The sequence below is a fragment of the Marmota marmota genome, unplaced genomic scaffold (assembly GCF_001458135.2).
Source record: "Marmota marmota marmota unplaced genomic scaffold, marMar, whole genome shotgun sequence".
NCBI lineage: Eukaryota > Metazoa > Chordata > Mammalia > Rodentia > Sciuridae > Marmota > Marmota marmota.
In genome coordinates this window covers 2111636-2119065 of record NW_025999927.1, presented here as the reverse complement: position 1 = coordinate 2119065, position 7430 = coordinate 2111636, and the positions used below count along the sequence as shown (strand labels likewise).

At 45.8% G+C, this 7430-nt stretch overlaps 1 long non-coding RNA gene across 2 annotated transcripts; it reads left to right on the top strand.

Moving 5' to 3' along the window:
* Positions 1-6: 6 nt before the first annotated feature.
* LOC125615902 lies at positions 7-7144 on the top strand. 2 transcript variants are annotated; one of them, XR_007346503.1, is made up of 4 exons: positions 7-820; positions 2650-2817; positions 3114-3254; positions 3624-7144. It is a non-coding gene; the product is annotated as an uncharacterized LOC125615902 (long non-coding RNA). The 2 variants fall into 2 exon arrangements; XR_007346502.1 differs by having other exon boundaries at positions 2650-2975.
* The last annotated feature ends 286 nt before the right edge of the window (positions 7145-7430 follow it).

Sequence of the window (7430 nt, the reverse complement as noted above, 5' to 3'; positions counted from 1 at the left end):
TGCCACGGCGGGGTGAGGCGGCGGCACGGCCTCCAAGCGCACCCAGTCCACCAGCAGCTCCAGCGAGAAGAGCCGCTCGGCCGCCATCGCCGTTGCCCGCTGTGTCTCCGACCCCCGCCGGAAGCCGCGGGCGCGCGCTCTCGCGAGAAGCAGGAAAGCCGGCGGGAAGGCCGGCGGAAGTCTCGCGAGACCGGGCGCCCGCCGTGCGGGCCTGGGCGGGAGGCGGGGAGCGCGGCGCGCCGGGCGGGGCCGGCTTATATAGTCAGGGCCCCTGAAACGCGGGCTTGGGCCGGACGCTGGGTGAGCCGGCTCTCGGCCCGCGCAGCCCCTCACTCTCCAGCTGCAACCCCGAGGCCGTGGGACGCCGGAGTCCGGCCTGCCGAGAAGTGACCCGCGCCTCCGGGCCGACCGCGGTGGAGGCGGGACGCCCGCCTGCCTGGGGCCGAGGACGGGCCGCCCAGCCGCCTGGGGGAGTGCACTCTCTGTTCCGGAGCACGGCAACCCCCAGCTGGGACTTCACTGTATGAGCAAGTTCACCCGGAACTGCAGTTTATGAAGTATTCTATTCAGTCCATGGCGGAGGCAGTCTGTGTCCATCTTGAACCGGGCCTGGCCTGGTCTGTTCAGCCTGCAGGAGTGCCCAGGGCAGCCTCGTGGGGAAGTGGGCGGCCTGTTCTCCTGGCACTGGTGCTTCCAACCCCACGTAGAAGGATGTGACAACTGCAAGAGGGAATTCAAAAAAGATGAAAGCAGTCTGCAAATTTAAAACCAGAACCTGAAACAGCCAACTCAAATCCCTCACCACAATTTAAAACCCCTGGTAGGTGCTTGCTTTGTGACAAGCTGGGAACCCCGGCTCCATGAATTCGGGAGAGACAGACTCAGGAGGTTGGGCCTCCTGCATCAGCTCTGCTAGTCCTTCTCCATGGATTCCCAGGGGCCTGCACTTCAAGGTTCCAGGCGGTAACATTCCTGGAGTGAAGATTTCAGTGAGGAGAAGCAGACACCTATGGTTATCATTCAGGACCTCAGATAAAAGCCTACACAGAAAGACAGCCCCTGTCCAAGACTAGATTAGAGGCTTCTGGAATCTAAGCAAATAGCCCCTTCTTTCCTGCCTGCACTGGACCCTCACACACCTTAAACACGGTGAAAACTAGAACCATAATAACGTCACCTTATATTCTGTTGTTGGTAAAGATGAGAAAACTGTATCCTCAGTTAACATGTGTTATCCTCGAATTCGGGACCCCCCAAAAGACCACCAGAGACCAAGAGCAGCAAAGAGGTGTTTATTGCGAGCTAGCTGGGTCCTCTATGTGCACACAGCAGCTGGTGACACTGAGAGGCCCCGAGCCCAGGGTTTGCAGCAATTTTATACACTCTGGGGAAGGCAGGGACTTCACATACATCATAGCATCTCTTAGCAAATCATCACACACCATGGGAAAATCATAGAGGGGAGTACGTGCTGAACTACATGGTTTCCCAACACTATCAACCACCATAAACTACTGGGAGGGTCATCTGGCATCCCTGGTATTTTCCCTGTCTCATGCTGATTGGTGTCTGCTGGAGGATTGCTATGGGTCCCCACCTAGCCTGACTTAGTCAGGGACACCTGGTGCAGCAGATCTCTCCTGTTATTTGTAGATAAACAACTCAGCAGGATGGGTATGTGCCTAGCAGTGCTCTGTGGGTCTTTCCAAGGACAAGGGTCATGCCCCCTTCCTTGGACAGGCTTTGCTCTGAAGTAGAGGCTAGTTTTTTCACATGTCTGGTGTTTGAACAGAGATCTTTTTCATTTCTAGTCTCTTCTTACTGTTTATCTCAATTTATGGCAAGGAGGAAGTAATAGTTTTCCCATATATTGTCATTAAACTACTTTAATGCCCCATAACTCTGGCAGAGTTAGAACCAGAGTCATTACTATTTTCAATATAGGTAAGAAATAGGTGTTGAATTCTGTAACAGAACCCAGGCTCAGCAGTACAGTTTCAATTTTACTTTGAACCTGCTAGAAATTTATATTGGAAATTCATTCCCTAAAGAAGGTCAAGGAAAGGCTGCAGAGTGGGCAAGAAGGCAGGATGGGGATGGGGAAAGAGTAGACAAAGATTCCACTACTGACTGGAGGGAAAGAGTGGCTTCAACTACATTCTGATAAATCAGCCTGCCAGAAAGGAAGGGGAAAGTGAAATCATGCAGCATCTTAAGGGGTTGGTGAGCATGGGTTCATTGATAAGCCCAATGAGACGAGTGGTTGTGAGAGCAAAGGCTGTCCTTGGCAAGAGGTGCAGATGGTGGGTTAAAATACCAGCTTAGTCACTGTTCATAACTGTAACTCCAGCACAAGTTCACGGACTCCAGGGGTATCCTCCCAGATGGTCTTATAGATTCTCAAACTGTAATGGGTATGCTGAAAGTGCAGATTGTTGGATCCCCTTCCAGAGGTGTCTGTTTACTCCATCTAAGGTCACTCTTACCAAGGGAGCCCTGTTCTGTAGTTTGAGCATGACCACACTACTTCCTGATGCATTGTCAATGACTAACTTACTATTTGACAAACAGAATGGTATTGCAATCATGCCAACAAATATCAGAAAGATTTATACATTTATGTAATTATAGCTCCTTTCACACCTTCAGGGTGAAGTGGAAGAATGAAGTGGTGGTTATTAGCTACAAAGCACCACCATCAACATGCCCCATACGGAGAGATGTCAGTGGAGCAGCAGAAGTAACAACCTGCCACCAAGGACTCCAAAGGTTGCAGAAAGCCCCTGGGAGAAGGTTTATCAGAAGTGGCCCTTAAAGGTCTGAGCCTGCCTGCCAAGCTGTCTTAGCCTTTTTTCTGCTGCAGGGGAGACCAGCTGTGGGTGCCTTGGAGGGGGTACCTCCTTCCTTCAGTTATGGGGAGGCTGAAAGATACCATTCAATTAAAAAATCTTCTCTTCCGGAGGAAATAAATACTGGTTGGTATTCTGACTAGACTGTAGACTAATATAAATAGTTCCTCCTCTTAATGGAATTAGGTATAAGTTAGATTTGTTTTAAATTACTATTATCTATCCTCCAAAGAGATAACTATTTTGATTTTTTTTCATAATTAGCAAGATACCTATCTTTTGAAACATGGGAAATAAACCAAAAGTTTGATAAGCTCATCAAGCAACTTGGACCTTCAGGAGAGTCAGACCACAGGCTGGGGCTTGGAGTCCACTCTAAACAACTGCCAGTTTTGCAGTCGTATTGTAAGTGCTTGCCACCAAATTAGGTTCTTTACATGTTCTCTTCATTTACTCTTCATGGCACCCCATGAGGTCTCTGGTGTAATCATAATGAAGCTAACGAAACCAACAACAGTGTTGTTAAAGGTTAAGTGTGCCAGCATCCTGAAGGTTATTTAAGAAAACATGCTTGCACCTAGGAGATGCAAACTGAGGTAGGAGGAAGGAAGGGGCCAGGCCTGGAGCTGGAAACACAGGGAGAGCAGACATGGCCAGGGCTTAATAATTCCTGGATCTCTGTGAGGGCAGATGGGGACTTATGGTATTCTTTTCTGTACTTGTGTGTATGTGTCTGAATCTTTTCATAAAATGTTATTGCCTTTCCTTTCACAGGTGTCAGATCAGCCATGAAAGACGGAACGCACAGCATGTTGGACTGTGGGACTCTATCAGAGCTATATCGCAAAGCAGCTGAGTGTGGTGTGTAATAAGGTTGCCAAGGGAAACGCCTTTTCCCTGCTGGAGCTGGGAGATCTGGGCTACCCAGAATCCAGTTGTGATAGCTGTCCCAGGTAGCCATTTATAATAAAGGGTATCTGTAAGTAGGCCATCTATAAATAGAATTTATAGACCTATTTATAGACCTAAAGGCCAAGCATACCTGGAATTCCTTCTGCCCTTGCCTCATTTCTCAGTGCTAGGCTCTAGAGGAAGAGAGGTGGTTCTGAACATGTTTTAACAGCAAGTTGAAACTCCCTCCCCTTCTGCTTTTACACGCCCATATTGCCTTTTGATTTACTTCCCAAACTCTCCACCAACTATTTTAGGGTGATGACCACAACTTACATTTAAAAGTAACAATAGCATGAAATACATTCCTCCCCAGTAATCAGGGAACCTTGAAACCAGATCCCCCCTGCCCCCCCTTCATTTCTCCATCATGCTGTTCCCTGTTCACATGCTGAGGTTCCCTGCTGGTGCTGCTGTTATGGTTGACATCCCTCCTCCCAGCTTGCCTTCCCTCTGCTTCTCTACATAACTCAGACCTTCTCTATTTAAGTTCTGACTCAAATGTTGTGTCCTTTTTGAAGTTCTTTCCTGGTAGTGATTTTTCTTTTCCCATTGTATTTAATCTCCTTTACAGATGGTTTTTCTGTCTTGTGTTACTCTTGCACGTGACTTATTGCCCTTAGTTCTAAGTTCCTTGATAGTGTTAATTTATTCTTGCATGTCTAGAGCAATTAACACAGTGCCTTGTTTCTATATATAGTATTTGTATTTAACGAACTAATAAATGAAGAATAGAACCTCTTATAAAACTTGCTTGTATAAAGCACAAAAGTTGGAAAATATCCTGAGCGAAAACTTGAAAGAAAACCATGGTGCCTGTCAGTTTTCCGTGTTCTTTGTATGGAATTGTGCTTCAAACCCAGGAGAACTTCCTAGAGCATGTGGGCCTTCTCAAAGAAGCCCTACTGCACTCAGTTGGCCTTGCATTTCACAGTTATGGTGGACTGAACCTGAGGCCTAGGTGGTAAGATTAAAGTCAACAGGATTAAGCGTTCTTCTCCCTGTGCCAATTTATGACATGTAGAACTTCCCTGTGGGCTTCCTTTTTGTGTTGGCACTGGATGAGAATGTTCTCTGAAGACTGTTCAGTGCCCACAAGAGGCAAGGGACCCCTGCTGCAGCCCCAGCTGAGACTGTTCAGGACACCAGGAGTTTGGAAGCTTTGCTTCTTTTAAATGATTATTCTCAGTAGCTTCAGTCTTTGAAGGGAGCTGTGATCCATCCCAGCTAAAAATAGACTCCACATTCACTCCTTCAGTTCCTGGCTCAATGAAATGTCTTTTGCTCTGTCCCCCCATCTGCATAGCCTGGCATCCTGGGGCAGTGCTGCTAGCCATAAACAGACAACCAAAACACACAGAGGTGCTGGACTCTCTTCCCAGGACCCCCAAGAAGGGACACCATATCACCTCCCACACATTAGAAGGGTTCCTATCAAAGTGCCAGGAAATGACAGGGATAAAGAGGGTGTGGGGAAACCCACAGGGACTGCAAAAGGGTGCAGCAGACAAGGACAGCAGATGGTGATGTGGTGCTGTCAGGCCATGGACTGCACCCCAAATTCACAAGAGAAGCATGAACCTCACTGTGACTGTGCCTGGACAGGGGGCCATAGGAGATCCTCACCCTACAACAGAAGCGTGAGCCCTCTACCCACTGGGCACCTCTGGTTTGCCTCTCTGTTCTTTCTGTATCTTTTTAACTGCTTTCATAACTTATTTGTTCTACCAGCTGCTTAAGATTTTTTTAGCTAACTCATAACTAATTTTGAGGTGTTTATGTGAATGACTATTATTCCTCTCAAATAGCAATTAAAATATACTTTAATAAAATATTTTAAAATGCCTCCTTCTTCCACAAGGAGAAACTAATATTTCTTTTTCTAGAAGCATTGGAAGAAATGTCCCCAGCCTCACTCTGAAATTACACTGGTCTTGAATGTTTTTGCTTTGTTCTTTTGATTTCTGATTTTCCCTGAAGAAAACCGGATGGCCTATTTTTGGATGTTTTGTTTCCAATAGCATTTGTGTCCTTATGAAAACATGGGCTATATCTTTGAATTGTAATTTAGACTTGTAATGATATTTGATTCCAGATGATATCTGATTGACTTCTAAAACCTCATTACCTACAAATCACTAACTTAATAAATTTGTACTAAGCAGGAAGAGTTGAGATCATTTGGAATTTTTATCTTTTTAAATTTTATTAATTCAACTAATGAGTACAATTCTGGGTACTTGATTGAATAAGAGTGGTGATGTGTGGTCTGTTCTACATGGCTGTGTCTCTGAAATCCTAAGTACCTCGTAGAAATTTACCATGGATCCAAGGACCCAAGAATCCCAGAGACTTCCCACTAAACAGCTATTGGGTTTTCATATTTAAATGACAATCAGTGCAAAAATCATTGAATTGGCACTCCCTGGAACTTGCAGAAAAACAAGTATTCAGTATACTGAAAAGCCACTCTGGGAAATTTAAATATGAAAAGTGAACATTATTTGCAAAACTAGAGAATTGCAGACACCCACAAGGAACTTTACCACTTAGAACTGAGTTGTTTTTTCTATGTTCCTGGTTCTTTTGCACCATCTTCTGATAGTCAGAAACTGGATTTCTGATCTGTGCAACAAATGTTGTGTATTTAGTTTGGCGTTTTTCTAGTTGAAATGAGGTCAGGTTTCATAATTTCATGGAAGTACTAGCATAATAACAACATTTCTAATATCATGATCTTTTTAAAAAGCCAAATATAATTCCATCCAGTTTTTCCACACTCTAGGGAAAAAGAATTACAATTGCACAAATGTCTGCTGCTTCCCCCAACCTCTTCCCCTGGAATGTTATTTTCCAAGGGCTATAGATTACAGTCCTTAGAGGGTGGAGTCTGTCCTCTTGCAGGAAGCTTCAGGTGAAAGCAACAAGTTTCCTGTCTGGAATGACCAGATAGTATTTTAATTTCCTTATAGAGCTCCCACCCACCCCAAGTAAAACTGCAGGTCAGTATTTTATCATAGCAGCCAAGGACAGACAATTCCCCAAAGGAAATTGTGTGGCAGAGTGGGACTTAGGAGTCCAGGGTGAAGGTTCTCTCTGGGCCAGTCCTGACCTGGGGATCTGGTGTCCAGGAGCCCACGCTGGCATAGCAACACTCAGATCCTCCTGCTCCACAGAGATGGTGTGAAGTCAACCACCCCAAGGCTGGGAAAGAGTCAACAGTCTGAGAAAGTGGGGTGATGAAAAGGACAGTGACTGATGCAGCTGCAGTTAGAAAGGCCCAGTTCAAGGACAGGGCACAACTCAGTGGGTGCTTTCAAATGCTAATTCAGTGAATGACCAAGCAAGGAAAAGATTTAAACACCCAACAAATTGCCTTATTGTTTTCAAAATTCAGAAGAATTACAAACAGGTTTATTATTGTGTTTTTAAATGTGTGAGCTTGCATAAAATCTATTTAGCAGAATTTCCAAATTGCCAGGTAAAGCTGTCTGTGCACCTTCTGGCTGAGCTACTGGGGGCAGCTTTTCAGTTGTGGTGCCTAATGAGCATATTAGCTTTTATCTATCCACCCAGGTTCCTGTTGGCATTCAGAAAGGCCACAGACCTCAGGACTGCTGGATCAGAGGC